Raw genomic sequence first — 18,533 nt, forward strand, 5'->3', positions numbered from 1 at the left:
GTTCATTTCGGTATGTTCAACACGGATTATTAACCATTGTATGTATAATTTATGTATATACAGTATGTGTGTGTGGTTGTGTGCGCGCGTTCTCGTGGGAACGTGGGCGAAATGGATTGCAGGCCGCAGTAGATTAAACAAATTTCCGGCTTTTCATTGTGATGAGTCAATAACAAAGTACAGCAGTATTTATTTCCAGACCATTGTGCGACGTTTTACGTTGTATACGCAAGGTCAAGGTCACTCCCATAATCACCAACCAAATACCTCAGAAGAAATCAATAAATTATTAGACCCATAAGAACAAGAAACAACGTTAAACTAATGTAATAATATAGTTACCCAATGTAATTATATTATGTAAATATAATGTACATAATTAGCCACCCCTAAGTAGCTAAGCATTGTAAATATAAATCCCGAATCCCTCCCCAGTCACGTTCCTATCATATGCACACACACATTGTAAATAAAACATTTCCTTACCTTTGTAATGTTTATATACTAAAAGGTCCTTCTGTAAATTCACTTCTACGAACTTTTATATGTTCCTCTGTATTCACTTACGCGAAATTTTGAATAGCGTACCCTTCACTTGGTTATACGGCGGCCGGTAATAAAGTCACAGGAAAAAGTAATTTTGGCTAGGATAAAAAGTCACGGGAAAAAGTGTCACATTAATTTGTGGTGACCGGTAATAAAGTCAGGGAAAAATTCACAATATTGGCTGGGGAAGACGTCAGGTAATCAAACAAAACCAATCAAGTCAGTCAATTTAAGAGTCATAACCAATTAAAGTAACAAAAGGAAATATTTTAAATCAGTTATTAACTGGCAATACATGACTTTTACATACATTTTTATATTATTAGGACATTACATGTGAAAATATTTAACCAGATTAGCCCATTTGGGACTGACTGACTTGTTCTCGAATTTTCAACAATTTGTTTTTTTGCCCCACGGGAAGGTCTTACACTGACTCCGTTATGTGTGTGTGTGTATTTTGAGCTTCAAAACATTCCTAACAATAATCATAATAATAATCATCTTAACATCATAGCTAGGGAAAGAGTGGTATGACTTTGGCACTGATAAACTAAAGTGACTCCCATGTAATCATGTTTCAATACAAAGCTAAACCTATCCCAGTACAAATACTTTTTCTGCATCTCGTGTAAACAGCTACCTGGATTTTTACAATATGGACTAATACACATTTACGTACAGCTAATGATGTGAAGTTCCTAGAAGCATGGAAGTGCACACGAATCTATATTCAGCAGTTATGAGGAGCTGTCTGTCGTCACTTTTTGTTTACTAATTCAGCAACGGACAGCCTTAAGGGTTTTATCCACAGCGACCAAATTCACCTATATACATAAAATAAGTTATAAAATGCGGTGCTAAGCCTCTAATTACTGCCCATACTCGACCACCAGGGTAGGCTAATCCTCCGATGTCTAGGGCAAGTAAGGAACAATCAGTAACATTACTTTTGCTGTATACATACATCCCTGAAGTAATGAAAATTAAGACATTCACATGACTATACTTTACTGATACTTTCAGTACATGTGGCTTTATTCCAGACGGATAATTGTCGATTTTATTAGTTTTGGTGCATCGCAAGGAATCAGCTTTCATCTGCAGTAAAGTGTATCACAGCAATATTTTTTGCTTACTTCATGAATATTTGTCTAGGAAGTAATCCTATTTTACTCAGTTCTTTGTATTTGTTTTACACATCAGAACATTTACAGAATATAAAAAGTTTACGTAATGTAATTTCTGATTTTTTACCACAAAACTCAACTCAACCATAAATTTGACTTTTTTTCTGTGACTTAATTCCTGTGATTTTATTGCCCGTCTACCATAACCGATATTTTCTCGGGCGAATTTCATTTGGGCGAATTTGGGCAGTAGTCAATATATCATTTGGGAGACTATTCATTATATAGTTTGTGCGACAAAATATCAAAATCCTGCAAACTGGTACCAATCATTTGGGCGAATCAGAAAAAGGAAAGAAGGCAGATTTATTTTAGGACATGCTTTCACGTGGTGAGAATTCTGTGGTCGGTTGGCGTTTAACTCAGTAGTTAGCTGGTTAATAATTGGCTAATTGTCAGCCTTAGCTCTTCATTACTCGGCCATGGGAGGAAAACTCAAACAGACGAAAAAGGTGCTTGATATTTTCTGGCTTTTATTTCTGTATAGACAATATTGAAGTTCTGTTTCGTGGCGGTGCACAATCAAAAACCAGATGTGAAGCCGTTATTAAGTGACTAACTTTAGCTATCCGAAGTTTGCGGATCGCAGCCAGGATAAAAGGAAGACCGATTTTCTTTAAAGTTCTAGTCCTGGCGCTCTCAAGTCTAAAGCGAACCCATTTTTCTCGTAATTCTAAAACTTTAAAGCTTTAAAGTAATACAGAGATTGGGAAAACTAAGGACCATAAGCGCACACCTCATCCTCACGAAATCCTTCGAGCAATTTTAACATTCAAAAAATTTAAGAGCCAGAGACAAAGCCACAGACTAATTAAACAATGCATTATACAAAAATCCTGCACTTCTATCGTCTCACTTATCCGATACATACAAGTTTAACGATAAAGCCTATGTTGTATGTACCATCGACAGTACAGTAACTTCAATTTGCAGGCATAAGCAATAACCACTCTCGGGACAAATTACACTATCACTGGAAAATTTGCTGCCTGCTTAACTTTTTTACAAACTAAACTTATCCTTTACATAGCAATTTGGACTGTTCAACCCCGTAAGATCCTTAAAATATTTTCTTGGCAGTATCTCATTTCAAAGTGAATTTTCACTTCCAACTATTGTCGCTAGTCACCTTTACGTGTTCTCAGCTGAATGCGATCATCCAGATCATAATGAATGATCTTAAACAACATTGATTATGACTGCCAACAGTGGGATCAAAATACAATATCACTTTACTGAATACGAAGTTTAAATCTGCAGAGACTATACTGAAAGTAAACACCAAATTTCGAGGTTAATAAACTAGAATCTCTTCAGAGTTAAAATACCATTTTAATTCATTTCTCATAATCAATTTCACCATCTTCTGTTAACCAACCTATCAGTAAATACCATTCCTTTGATTTCATAGGACATTCTTTGTCTTTTAAGGAGTATTACAAATTCCATCCCATCACATGACATTTTGGTGTTTAAAGAAATTGACAAAGGTTTACAGATATATATATATATATATGCTGGTCTTCATACACGTAAATACTATTACATATCCAAAGTAGTCAGACTATTAAAAAACTGAATAGAAGGTAGAGCACAGCATCTACAAGTTCTAGTTGTCTGGGTAACCGAATTCAAGAGCGCTTCGAATCCCCACAGGATATTCAGTCTTAACGAAGAAGCGTTGCTTTCCATTAGTACTGGCGTTATGGTCTGCTGCAGCTACACCAAGAGCCTGTGCACAAGAAAAGTAGTTTGTTTGGTTTTAGAATATACTAAAAGTTTCCATGACATAACATACCCTCTTACGTGAAAATAGCCTGTTCAATTAGTCCCAGCAGCTATTCTAAGGTTATGAGTAATTAGTAAACTTTCCCATTAACAATCCCATGTATTAGTATTGTTACTTCAAACTGCCACCAACTTCAAATTAGCAATCCCATATATTACTACCACTGTTCCTTCGAACTCCCAAAAACGTAACAGGATAGAGTACCATTCTTTAAGATATACAGTATTTAATAGGGCACCAACCTTACAGTGAAACCGAATCTAACTTAACTGCAACAAATATGAAAGGTGCCATGCAATGCAAACTTATCTAGCAACTTTCGTCCTTTAGCATCCAGTCTCAAAGGAATTTAAACTGCACAACCCAAGGGGGCGCAAAATTAAGTTGGGGAATTCAGAATAGAAAAGGGGTTTCCGAAGCAAGCTTCGGCACTGGAGGAAAGATGAAGGTAGGGGCCAATGAAAATATGTAGTGCAATCTGAACTATAAATCCTAACATGAAAGCTTTGCTTGAAGAGAAGGGGGGGAGAGGTGGGGGGTTGAGCGCGTTAACGGAACGACGCTAACAAGACTGCCCAAATTTGAATTACAATTTCCACTATTAACCAGCCTGTTAGAATACCTGACAAGGCCACAACAAGAGTCAAAAAATTTTTTGACAAAGACCTAGGCCTCTTAGAAAATCGTCAAGATCCACCTATTACCCGTCTAGTTACTATTTACGAGTGGGAATGCAGTAAGTTATATAAGTATGTCAGATACCTTACCTATTCTCAGCTGTACTAGTACATTCAAACAAACTCATGACCAAACAAAAGCTTAAGTACTGTAATACCGTCTACAATTAATAAACTGTCAAATGTCTCCCTATGTATGACTATCACGTTTTTTACCCCAGTCTATTACCAGTATCCTTGAGAGAGACTTGAGCGTTTATTACCTACACCCTAACCCCTGCATTTATATAAAATCAGCACGTTCTTAACCCTATTCTAGCCTATCCTATATTTCAAGTTCCATATCTAACTTCCCATTAAGTCCTAGCTACACGGAAACTATCAACCTTGCAGTTCTAACCTAAGTTAGAAGTTTCTTGGTTTGAAATTCCTATTGTGCATGGTGACAGTCACCATGCTTGTTTTTGAACTTCCTGTTGTGCATGGTGAACAAGTCACCATGCACAACGTGAAAGTCCACCTTTGCCTGGCAGGTGGCACCGCCACCCCGGCAAAGGTGGACTTCGGAAGTGGGCAAAACTCACTCACACGCAAAACTCACTCACACGCAAAACTCACTCACACGCAAAACTCACTCACACGCAAAACTCACTCACACAAAAACTCACTCACACGCAAAACTCACTCACACGCAAAACTCACTCACACGCAAAACTCACTCACACGCAAAACTCACTCACACGCAAAACTCACTCACACGCAAAACTCACTCACACGCAAAACTCACTCACACGCAAAACTTTGCGAAACAGATGATTACTCGAAGAGCTTTAAATACTCGAAGAGCTTTAAAAATTATTACTGCTCAAAAACTTCAAAGTTCCAAAACAGACTTCACTAAACTTTACAGTTCTAGAAAAAAACTAGCTGAAATTACAATATCAAACCAAAAGTCAGAAGTTTAAATTAAAAAAGTTTAAATCTAACCTAAAAATAAAAAAATTTACTCTACACACTTTCAAAAATCACCTTAACGCAAAACTCTGAAGCTGAAATGCTAGATTTACTCTACAAACTTTCAAAAATTACCTTCCACACATTAAATATTAACTTTCACACATGCAAAACTTTTGAAGCTGAAAATTACTCTAAGAGCTTTAAAAATTATTACTGTTCAAAAACTTGAAAATTCCAAAACAGACTTTACCAAACTTAATTAGCTGAAATTACAAGATAAAACCACACAAGGCAAAAGTTCAGGTTTAAAAAAGTTTAAATCAAGAACCTAAAACCAATGCACTAGGCAACAAAAATTACCTTCCACACGCATTCAAAACAAGCTTCAAATTCAACTAACAAACGCATTCAAAACAAGCTTCACACGCATTCAACTAACAAGCTTCTACAAACATTCAAAAAAGCTTACACGCATTCAACTACCATTAAACGCATTCAACTAACAAGCTTCCACACGCATTCAACTAACAAGCTTCCACACGCATTAAACTAACAAGCCTCCACACGCATTCAACTTTTAATGGTAAAATATAACTATCAAGAAAAAATTAAATACTTGAAAACAGTTCTGAAGCCGAAATCCTAATATTTCTTGAAATTTTCAAAGCTGGCGATGTTAAGTTTTAACCTTCGCAATTTCAAAGAAAAAAGTATCAGACTTACTTTCAAAATTCTTAAAACTAAGGTTTTGAATAAAAAAAAAAAGCCACATGCATTAAAAAACCAAACTTAAAGATGAAAAGTTAAGTTTTGATTCTGAAAAAAGCTAAAAAATGTTTGGGGGGTTCAGGTCAAAACTAAAAAAACTTTAAATACTTACCCATTAATCCTGTTTAGTCATAAGGTACATCTGAGAATTCAATAACTCATTGTGGCACGCTTATTTGATGACATACCCTGACCTGAAATAAATAAAAATATAAGCCCAAAATGTTATAGCAAGTTTAAGACCCAAAGGCTGAATATTTGTTATAATCAGCTGGGCCATCGACAAGGAGTAGCAAGCAAGGCTTTACAAATACTAATAAGCGTTTTTACTGGTTTATTGCCATTTGAGCCAACAATAATTAAAGATAAGTAAAATTCATATACCCCATATTGGGAAGGCTATGGTAGTCGAGTTAAGCCTCTCTAATCCTCAAAAACTTTGAACCTATTGCATCGTAAGACTAGCTCTATTGCAGCATAAAGTTAAGATCAAAACATCTGTAGGCCTAAATAATATAATAGGCTTCGAAACTAAGTATAAAATACCATGTTGAAGAGCAATCTACAACAATACCAATATAATAAACATTTTGTACAGTTAATGTAGGAAATTACAACAAAAACTCTAAAATACCAATATTTGAAAGCACCAATATTTGAAGAAAAAAACCCGCAAACTAAAAACTTCATACGACAACAATGACATAGCTCAAGTACCACAACCTAAATATTTGGGAAATATAAAACGCAAAACAGGAAACCGTATCCACCCGCCAACCCAACTAACCTTGAAGTACGCCTTCACGCCTAAATCTTGCCAAGTCTATTCACAATACGATATATCTGAGAAACTGCTGAAGGTTCTTTAAACAGAAGACATGCAAGTGAAACATAAAAGGTTATTTGAACCTAGAACAAATAGTAAGTCTGGCTAGAGAGTATTTGTACACTGCACACCAAGAATATACAAAATATCGCCTGAAGTGAACATTATACAAGAGATAAAATTTAAAAATAGAACTAAAATCCTAATCTGCAGGAGCTATGATACTAACGAGAAAACACCAAAATAAAGAAGCACCTTACCTTGAAAACGTACAAGGTCCAGTCAGAGAGGGAATCAATCATCCCCGTGGAGAACTGGACATAAAACCAAAATGAAACCAACGATCCTCCAGTACAGCACGGCCGAAATCCTAAACACAAATGAACGCGAAAGTCGAGTTAGCATTAAGGAAACCTGTCTTACCAAGCTGGAGACTACAGCACTGAAACAAGCTGTTCTTGAGGATAACAGCCAACGACCGCTGCAACTGCCTGTTTGTGGAACGTGACTTTCTCGCCCTTTCGCAACCGAAGAAGTTTTAAGGCGATGATCAGTAAATCGACAGAAATTATTATTATTATTATTATTATTATTGAGAGTTGCCGGGCACTCTTCATTATTATATTATTATTATTACGGAGATTCGCCATTTACTCTTCCTTTTTAGCAAACTACCTGAATTATGTATCAGTGTTTGGTCTTTATCTGGATTTATTATTATTATTATTATTATTATTATTATTATTATTATTATTATTATTATTATTGTTGTTGTTGCTGTTGTTTTCAGCAGTGGTTGGACACAAGAGTTCATGAATATTACTTTTTACTAGCGTACTTAATTCAATATACTGTATTGTGTTCATCTTATCATTCATCGTATGTGGCCCGAAGCTGAAACGAAGGATATCATTGTCATTATTATTACTTAATGTAACATGGAGTCACAATGACGGTCATATACAAAAATAGTATAGAACACTTTTGTTAAGGTGACTCAACGGTGAGCTTATTAACTCGCACCAATGAATGCAAGGTAATTCTTATAATCTACTACGGTAAAAGGTCACCTTAGGCGATTTGCCATATGGATTCAAGGCTTGCAGTGATAAATATATCCCAAAATTTTGGGGAAATTGTGAAGGTAGGAGGACAAAGTGGCATTAAATAAATCATTTATATCTGTCGTAAGTGATATAATTAGCGACTAACTCGAACAGTGGCCAATGAATTTACTGAAACCAGATCAGATTGTTCGATCATCGCCTGATATTCGAATCCTGTTTCGATATTCTTAGGTGGAGCTATGAAAACTATTATCATGAGGATTATATATATATGCTATATATATATATATATATATATATATATATATATATATATATGTATATATATATGTGTGTGTGTGTGTGTGTGTGTGTGTGTGTGTGTGGTAGGTGGAGCTCTGAAAAATATGATCATGTGGATTATATATATATATATATATATATATATATATATATATATATATATATATATATATATATATATATATATATATAGATAGATAGATAGATAGATAGATAGATAGATAGATAGATAGATAGATAGATAGATATTAAGCCACCAATGTACTTTAATGTCCAGTTCATTATGTCTCGGGAATAACTTAACTTACATCCAAGAGGGATGATAGCTGATTGATAAATTTGTAACGCGTGGCTAATTATGAATTTGTCGAATTTGTCTTATACACCGATTGTTTTTCTTATATTCACAAACAAGAAAGCTATAATGGCATGCAATAGTAAAATATTAGAGAATTCATGGTGATTACGATATCCATAGCTGTATATACATATGCAAATGTAATAATAACATGAGCTTTCGCATGTTTCCAAACACTTCTTCATATATACAATGAAAAATTAAAATAGTCAAGATTAATTAAGCAGAAGCGAAAAGTCAATCTTGAAATGAACATTCAGTAGTTATAAGGTAATTCAGAGGCTGATTTGCCATGGACATTTGCCTAACAAGTATAAATTTTGTGACTATCGATTCCATATCCTCAACGATCTTCGGTCAATATGGTTTATATAGTCGTGATTAGCTTGTTCAGTAGTTAGTGGAAGTCCTACTCGGTCAGCATTGGCGCCCTAAGCATGACTTTTTTGTGACTTTTTTACCTGACTTTTTTTACCTGGATTCGTCAACAACTCTTTACCATATTTCTACGGACTCGCCATAACCCATAAGAAAGGCATTTTCTGACTCCCAGTTTTGTGAAATTGTCTCGTTCATTTTTACTCTATCAGATACTTAGCAAGTTTGCTGACACATTTCTTAGGTAGTTTATAAAACACGCAGAGGACTCTATTCAGAAATTCTATAAATAAAATAAATATTACAGTGAACGACATAACGCTCATAAACCAGGAAGCGGAATCATTATTCACAAAGGTTCCCGTAAACGACATCCTGAATTTTATAAAGGAAAAAATCAACTCCTTACGAATATCTATTTCCTTCGGGCAGTGAAAAAAATAAAAACAGTTAAAGTAATCACGCTCCGTGTAAACAAGAACATGCCCTCTTTTAACTGAAACGTTTACAAAGATTTGAATGTGGGATAGGCAGCCTGCTATTCCTCTTTAAGCCAATGTCTGCAAAGTGCTTTTGGTGCGACACGTTAATGACATTTTCACGTTCTGGAATAATAGTTGAGAAGATTTTGATGTCTATTTGCAGCAAAATGAATTCACTTCTAGCATTACGTTCAAATCAAAACTGAATGAGAAAAGGACAGGAACTATCCTTCTTAGATATGTCAATAGGGAATCATTCAAGTACAGTTTCAACGTCTATAGAAGACCAGCGTTCTCTATTTCCTGCATTCATTTCCTAACTATCATGACATTGCAATTTCAATGAAGACAGGTATCAGTGTAATTTTTCTCTCGGAGGACCAGGAACCTGTTCCGACGGTTACATACACAAAGGAGCCGATTTCACCTGTAAACAACTCGACCAGCTGCCTCACTATGACGGCGGAAAAGCCATCAACCAAGCCAGTTAGACGGATCTCTCTTCAAACCAATGGGCATAACAAAATAAGGGATATGCCAGCAAAATAAAACTCCCCTACGTAGAGGCATTAAGAACATGTCTATTATAGGAACATCGAACCTGACTACCCTTCTGCTTTCATATCGAAGAATCGTAGAGAATGCTCTAATTAATGTCCATTAATATAAAAGAGAATTATGCCTATGCAGCAGAGTTGATATCAACTTACACCTTTCTTGAGGGGTCAGTGGTCAAAAGTCACTATATCATCCCATGGTCAAAAGTACAACATTGTTTCTAAATAAAGCAACGTTTCGAATACCACTGGTAACGAATCACTTATCAGTTATAATTCTTCTGGTTGTAAGCTATTCGTGAGGTATAGTGAATTAGGCAATAAACGATATTTGTGGCTTAATATTTGTGTGAGCATATATATATATATATATATATATATATATATATATATATATATATATATATATATATATATATATATATATATATATATATAGAGCGATCATTTTGAGCGATTCGTTTTGAGCTGTCACCTTGGGCGAAACGGTTTTGAACGATGAACTGAATGATATTTTGAGCGATTTATTTTGGCGAATACTAATGTTTTTACGTTATATAACAAAAGCCCTGGCTGTTAAGTCGTTTTTACATTATTAGAACAAATGGTTTGTTTATTTTTTTATTTATTTTCTTATTCTGGAAATTCAACACAGTTTAATTCAGTTCAACCCATCATGATTCTAGTTTCTAGTCAAAAACAAAATTGCATAATGGATTTATTTATCGGAAGGATAAAGCTACACAAACGACGATTTCTTGGCGGTGTGAAGTGAAAGGCAAATTTGATTGGAATGAAAGAGACAGAAATTGCAGAGAGAGAAGAGAACACTCATTCAACCTGTTAAAGTCAGTTGTTAAAGAAAAATCTGCAAAGCTGCTGAAGCGTTATTCCACCAAGACGCATACTCCAGGACGCTATTGTGGTCTACCAGATGAAGTTGAAAAGATTGGTTCTGGACAGAAATTAAAGTATATATCTAGGTGAGTAAAGCTTACCCACCACCTCCTCAATTTGCTCAATCTATTGTACTATCTACTTTCACTGGCGATAATTTCATTCTATATGACAGTGGTTTAGGTGATGAGAATAGAGTTATCATTTTTGGTACTAAAGAAAGTATTACATGGTTGAAAGACAATAGTCATTGGTTAGCTGACGGAACATTCAAAACAGCTCCATCTATATTTTTTCAGATTTTTACGATTCATGCATTGATAAAAGAAAGTATATACCTTGCATATATATATAATAAATAAGAAAGTTACAGGGTATATTTAACGAATTTAAATATCGAGCCTTCTCTTGATCCTATCACCGTTATGATAGACTTCGAAATTGCTACAAAAATGCTATAACATCGGTATTCCCAAGTTCTAGCATAGCAGGATGTTTCTTCCATCTAGGACAGAGTGTATAAAAAGGTTAACAACTTGGGATTGAGAGAAAATATGTCAGTGAAGAAAATATTAGAACGCTAATTAAAATGATGACTTGCACAGCCTTCCTCCCTACATGTGATGTCATAAGAGGCTATACGAAATATGGAAAATTACGATGAATGCCTTGACGATGTTTTTGATTATTTCGAAGATAACTATCTTGGGCGCCCATTGACAAACAACCGTAAAAGGCCTAAATTCCCGTTACCTTGGTGGAATGTCTAAATTCAGTTGGATCTCCCGCCTACAAATAATTCTGTGGAGGGGTGGCATGCTTTTCAAGGCAGTTGTCTTGCTGTCACCCGATTTGGCAATAGAGGCTTTAAGAAGGGAAGAGAGCCTACAAAGAACTAAATATTTTGGAATGATTTATTTAAAATGATGCGATGGAAAAAGAATAAAAGCTAATTGATTCTAGAGATACCTTAGACCTACTACTTTTCAAGACACCTTTCCTACAATGTTACATTTTGATTAAAAGCTTCCAGAATATATTTATCACTGGATTATATATCCCTTGAATCCACAAAAATAAGTATTTGAAATAAATAAAAATCAATCTCAGGTGATATATTTTAATAAAAGTGTTATTTGAGAAAAATAATAAAAAACGACCTTATCTTTTATTTATCGAAATTTATATTTTCATGTAATCTTTGTAAATGGTTATTAGATACTTAATAAAAAAGACGAATGAAAAATCTACCTTTATTATTTTCAAATCGCTCAATTTGTGATTATTTAACAGTGCAAGTTCGATCAATCTACATTTTCGCTCAATATGACTTATTTGATACTTCTCCCAAAATGACATCGTCAAAATGACTTCGCTCAAACGACTGGGCCATATTACATACATAACATGATCATAATATGATGTAGTGAACTGGATGTTTTATGATATTTGTTAATATTTGTGAATATAAGAAAAACACTCGGTGTATTTCGACAAATTCATAATTAGCCAGCTTACAAATTTATCAATCAGCTATCATTCCTCTTAGATGTAAGTTATTCCCCATGAAACTGATAAAATTGGTGGCTAATATCTATCTAATCTACATATAATATATATAATATAATATATATATATATATATATATATATATATATATATATATATATAATAATATATATATTGTGTGTGTATATATAGTCCACACAATCATATTTTTTTCAACACAAACACACACGTAATATATATATATATATATATATATATATATATAATAATATAATAATATATATATATATAATCCAGATAATATCAATGATCGAACAATATGATCTGGTTTCAGTAAATTCATTGGCACTGCTCGAATTAGTCAGGTACGACAGATATAAATGATTTATTTAATGCCACTTTGTCCTCCTACCTTCACAATTTCCCCAAAATTTTGGGAATATTTAACTAAGCCTTGAATCCATATGGCAAATCGCCTACCGTATAGATTATAATAATAATTCATTGGTGCGAGTTAATAATAAGTAAACAAAAGTGTTCTATACTATTTTTGTCAGATTGTGACTCCATGTTACATTAAGTAATAATAATGACAATGATATCCTTCGTTTCATAATTACGATGAACGATAAAATGAACTCAATACAGTATACTAAATTAAGTACGCTAGTAAAAGTAATATTCATGAACTCTTATGCCCAAGCACTAAAAACAAAAACAGCAACTATAATAATAATAATAATAATAATAATAATAATAATAATAATAATAATAATAATAATAATAATTTCTTTTCAGATGGGCTAACTACTAATACATAATTGGGGTAGTTCGCTATAAATGAAGAGTGGCCGCCAACTCTCAATAATAATAATAATAATAATAATAATAATAATAATAATTTCTGTCGATTTTCTGATCATCGCCTTAAAACTTCTCCGGTGCCGAAAGGGCGATAAAGTGACGTCCCACAAACAGGCAGTTGCAGCGGTCGTTGGCTGTTATACTCAAGAGCAGCTTGTTTCAAGTGTTGTTGAGTCTCCGGCTTGGTAAGACAGGTTTCGTTGGTACTAACTCGACTTTCTTGTTCATTTGCGTTTGGGATTTCGGCCGTGCCGTATTGAAGGATCGTTGGTTTCACTTTGATTTTATGGGCAGTCCTCCTCAGGGATGATTCCCTCTCTGACGGGTCCTTGTACGTTTTCAAGGTAAGGTTGTTTTTCTTGTCAGCATCGTGGTTTCTGCAGAATAGGCGAGTAGTTCAGTTTTAAATTTGCATTCTTGCATGATGTTTACTTCAGGTGGTATTTTGTTGTGCCTGTATTTTGTTGTATATTCTTGGTGCGCAGTGTATTAAGTCTCTCTCGGACGACTTACAATTTATTCTAGGTTTAAATAGCCTATATGCTTCACTTGCATGTCCTTTGTTTAAAGAAACTTGAGCAGTTTCTCAGATATGTCGTATTGTGAATAGACTTTGCAAGATTTTAGGCGTAAAGGCATGCGTTAAGGTTTGTTGGGTTGGCGAGTGGATATTGTTGCTAGTTTTGCCTCTTATATTTCTCAAATATTAAGATTGTGGTACTTGAGCCATGATATAGCTGTCATATGAAAGGTTTTTTGTGGGGTTTGTAACTTTAAATATTTGTATTTTCGTATTGTTGTAAATTCCTACATTAACTGTTCAAAAAGTTTGTTAGGTATTGTTGTAGATTGCCCTTTAACATATAGTTTAAAATTAGTTTCGAAACATATTTATTATAACAATCTTATGCAGTTCTACAGATGTTTTCATTTTAACTTTATGCTGCAATAGAGCTGTCTTACGATGCAATAGGTTTAAAGTTTCTTGAGTATTGACTTAACTGGACTACCATAGCCTTCCCAATATGGGGTATATTAAGTTGATTTATATTTTAATTAATTCAGGCTCAAATGGCAATAAACTAGTAATAACGCTTGTTTATAAAGCCTTGCTTGCTGCTCCTTGTCTTAATATTTTAAACTTATCAGATGACCCAGCTGATTATAACAAGTAGTCAGCCTTTGGTTCTTTCCACTTGCTAGAACATTTTGGGCTTATATATATTTTATTTCAGGTCAGGGTATGTCGTTAAATAAGCGTGCCACAATGAGTCATTGAATTGTCATAGATGTGGCAGATACCTTATGACCAAACAGGATTAATGGGTGAGTAAGTATGTCTTGTTTTTTGAGTGACTTGATTAACCCCAAACAGTTTTTAGCTTAGTTTTTTCAGAATCAAAACCTTAACGTTTTCATTTTTAGTTTAGGCTTTGTTTGAATGCACGTGTTTTTTTCTCAGATTCAAAACCGTAGTTTTGAGAATTTTGAAGGTTTGTTTATTTTTCTCAAATTGCAAAAGTTAAAATATAACTTTGCCAGCTTTGAATATTTAAAGAAATTTTAGGATCTCAGCTTCAGAACTCTTTGTTTTAAAGTATTTACTTTTGATTATTAGTTTAGTTATATTTTAGCATCAAAAGGTTAATGTGTGTGGAAGTTTGTTAATGTGTGTGGAAGTTTGTTAATGTGTGTGGAAGTTTGTTAATGTGTGTGGAAGTTTGTTGGTGTGTGTGGAAGTTTGTTAATGTGTGTGGAAGTTTGTTAATGTGTGTGGAAGTTTGTTAATGTGTGTGGAAGTTTGTTAATGTGTGTGGAAGTTTGTTAATGTGTGTGGAAGGTAATTTTTGTAAGTTTGTAGAGTAAATCTAGTATTCTTTTTGGTTAGTGGATTTAGACTTTAAAACTTTTGCCTTGCCTTGTGGTTTGATCTTGTAATTTCAGCCAGTTTTGTTTTTTTAGAATTGTAAAGTTTATTAAAGTCAATTTGGATTTTTGAAGTTTAATAGTACAAATTATTTCAGCTTAATTATTTCAGCTTCAAAAGTTAGTATTGCGTGTAATTAAAGTATTGCGTGTAATTGTGTGTGGTTTGTTTAATGCGTGTGGAAGGTAATTTTTGTAAGTTTGTAGAGTAAATCTAGTACTCTTTTTGGTTAGTGGATTTACTTAAATTTAAACTTTGCCTTGTGGTTTGATCTTGTAATTTCAGCCAGTTTTTTTTTTTTTAGAATTGTAAAGTTTATTAAAGTCAATTTGGATTTTTGAAGTTTAATAGTACAAATTTTTAAAACTTAATTATTTCAGCTTCAAAAGTTAATATTGCGTGTAATTAAAGTATTGCGTGTAATTAAAGTATTGCGTGTAATTAAAGTATTGCGTGTAATTAAAGTATTGCGTGTAATTAAAGTATTGCGTGTAATTAAAGTATTGCGTGTAATTAAAGTATTGCGTGTAATTAAAGTATTGCGTGTAATTAAAGTATTGCGTGTAATTAAAGTATTGCGTGTAATTAAATGTGGAAGGTAATTTTTTTAAGTTTGTGGAGTAAATCTAGTTTTTTAGGTTATTGGACTTAAACTTAAATTTATTTACTTTTGCCTTGTGGTTTGATCTTGTAATTTCAGCTAGTTTTGTTTTTCTAGAATTGTAAAGTTTAGTAAAGTCTAAAGTTTAGTAAAGTGTTTTGGATTTTTGAAGTTTTTGAACAGTAACAATTTTTAACTCTTAGAGTAATTATTTCAGCTTCATAAGTTTTAAGTTTTGCGTGTAATTAAAAGTTTTGCGTGTAATTAAAAGTTTTGCGTGTAATTAAAAGTTTTGCGTGTAATTAAGAGTTTTGCGTGTAATTAAAAGTTTTGCGTGTAATTAAAAGTTTTGCGTGTAATTAAGAGTTTTGCGTGTAATTAAGAGTTTTGCGTGTAATTAAGAGTTTTGCGTTTGCATTTGAAGTTGTTCTTTGCCCACTTCCGAAGTCCACCTTTGCCGGGGTGGCGGTGCCACTTGCCAGGCAAAGGTGGACTTTCACGTTGTGCATGGTGACTTGTTCACCATGCACAACAGGAAGTTCTAAAACAAGCATGGTGACTTTGTCACCATGCACAATAGGAATTTCAAACCAACTAACTTCTAATTTAGGTTAGACCTGCAAGGTTGATAGTTTCCGTGTAGCTAGGACTTAATGGGAAGTTAGATATGGAACTTAAAGTTTAGGATAGGCTAGAATAGGGTAAAGGACGTGTTAATTTTATATAGATGCAGGGGTTAGGATAAAAGTAATAAACGCTCTAGTATATCTAAGGATGCTGGGAATAGACTGGGGTAAAAAGACGCAATAGTTATACATGGACATTTGACAGTGCAAGTTATTAATAGCAGAGGGTATTACAGTACTTGAGCCCTTTGTTTGGTCATGAGATGTAAGTTTGAATGTACTAGTACAGCTGAGAATAGGTAAGGTAACTGACATATAAGTATAACTTATTCCATTCCCACTCGTAAATAGTAACTAGACGGGTTATAGGTGGATCTTAACGATTTTCTAAGAGGCCTAGGTCTTGGGATGTTAAAGAATTTTTTTAATGTTGTCGTGCCGGGATGATACTATTCATTAGCTAATTTTAGTTCAACATGAAATCCCTTGTCTAGCTGTACATTTGTGGACTTGTCAGGTATTCTAACAGGCTGGTTAATAGTGGAAATTGTAATTCAAATTTGGGCGTTAGCGTCGTTCGATTAACGCGCTCAACACACTCCCCTCGCCCCCCCCCCCCTCTTACTCTTCAAGCAAAGCTTTCATGTTAGGAAACAGTTCAGATTGCACTGCATATTTTCATTGACCCCTACCTTCATCCACCTTTCCTCCAGCCCCGAAACTTGCTTCGGGAACCCCTTTATTCTGAATTCCCCAACTTAATTTTTCTCCCCGTGGGGTTGTGCAGTTTCAGTTCCCTTAAGACTGGATACTAAAGGACGAAAGTTACTAGATAAGTTTGCATTGCATGGCACCTTTCATACTTATGTAGCACTAAAGTTAGATGCGGTTTTTTCCGCTAAGATTGGTGCCATATTAAATAGTCTATCTTAAAGAATGGTACTCTCAATCCTGTTATCTTTTTTGGAGTTTGAGGGAACTGTGGTGGTAATATATGGGATTGTTAATTTGAAGTTGGTGGCAGTCTGAAGTAACAATAATACTTTACATGGGATTGTTAATGGGAAAGTTTACTAGTTACTCACAACCTTAGAATAGCTGCTGGGACTAACTGAACAGGCTATTTTCACTTAGGAGGGTGTTATTTTTAGTATATTCTAAAACCAAATAAACTTTTATGCACAGGCTCGTGGTGTAGCTGCAACAGACCTAACATCAACACCAACATCAACGCCAATACTAATGGAAAGCAACGCATATTATTTAAGACTGAATATCCTGTGAGGATTCGAAGCGCTCTGAATTCGGTTGCCCAGACAACTAGGACTCAACTTGTAGACGCTGTGCATACCCTGTGAGGATTCGAAGCGCTCAAAATTCGGTTACCCAGACAGCTAGAACTTGTAGATGCTGTGCTCTACCTTCTATTCAATTTTTTAATAATCTGACTTCTTTGGATATGTAATAAATTAGTATTTACGTGTATGAAGGCCAGCATAATATATATATCTGTAAACCTTTGTCCATTTCTTTAACACCAAAATGTTGTGATGGGGTAGACTTTGTAATACTACTCGAATGACAAAGAATGTCATATGAAATCAAAGGAATGGTAGTTACTCAAGGTTGGTTAACAGAAGTAAGATGGGGAAATTGTGGTATGAGAAATTAAGTAAAATACTGGGTTTTTAATTCTGAGGAGATTCTAGTTTATTAACCTCGAATGTTGGTGTTTACTTGCGGTAGTCTATGCAGATTTAAACTTCGTATTCAGCAAAGTGATATTGTATTTTGACCCAACTGATGGCAGGAATAATCAAGTTTAAGATCATTCCCCATGATCTGGAGATCTCATTCGGCTGACACTTGAAAAGGTGACTCGAGCGATAATAGTTTGAAATAAAAATTCACTGACATGAGGTACCGCCAAGAAAATATTTTAAGGATCTTACGGGGCTGAACAGAGTCCAGATTGCTGTGTAAACGTTATAATTAATTTGTAAAATGTTAAGCAGGCAGCAAATTTTCAATAGTGATATTGTAATTTGTCCCGAGAGCGGTTATTGCTTATACATAAAAATTGAAGTTACTGTGGCTGTCGATGATTACTACAACACAGGCTTTATCGTTGGACTTAAATGTATCGGGTAAGTGCACGATAGAAGTGCAGGGTTTTTGCATAATTGTTTAATTAGTTGGTGGCCTTGTCTCTGGCTCTTTTTGAATGTTAAA

The 18,533-nt window shown here is 34.3% G+C and overlaps 2 long non-coding RNA genes across 2 annotated transcripts; one reads left to right on the forward strand and one right to left on the reverse strand.

Moving 5' to 3' along the window:
* Nucleotides 1-3,048: 3,048 nt before the first annotated feature.
* On the reverse strand, nt 3,049-7,163 carry LOC136824997 (uncharacterized). The gene is made up of 3 exons (XR_010849203.1): nt 7,014-7,163; nt 6,040-6,121; nt 3,049-3,468 (listed from the first exon to the last, which is right to left on the reverse strand). It is a non-coding gene; the product is annotated as an uncharacterized lncRNA (long non-coding RNA).
* Nucleotides 7,164-13,335: 6,172 nt separating this feature from the next.
* On the forward strand, nt 13,336-18,002 carry LOC136856480 (uncharacterized). Its single transcript, XR_010858355.1, has 3 exons — nt 13,336-13,491; nt 14,383-14,473; nt 17,487-18,002. It is a non-coding gene; the product is annotated as an uncharacterized lncRNA (long non-coding RNA).
* Nucleotides 18,003-18,533: the final 531 nt, after the last annotated feature.

The sequence above is a fragment of the Macrobrachium rosenbergii genome, chromosome 36 (genome assembly GCF_040412425.1).
Source record: "Macrobrachium rosenbergii isolate ZJJX-2024 chromosome 36, ASM4041242v1, whole genome shotgun sequence".
Lineage (NCBI taxonomy): Eukaryota > Metazoa > Arthropoda > Malacostraca > Decapoda > Palaemonidae > Macrobrachium > Macrobrachium rosenbergii.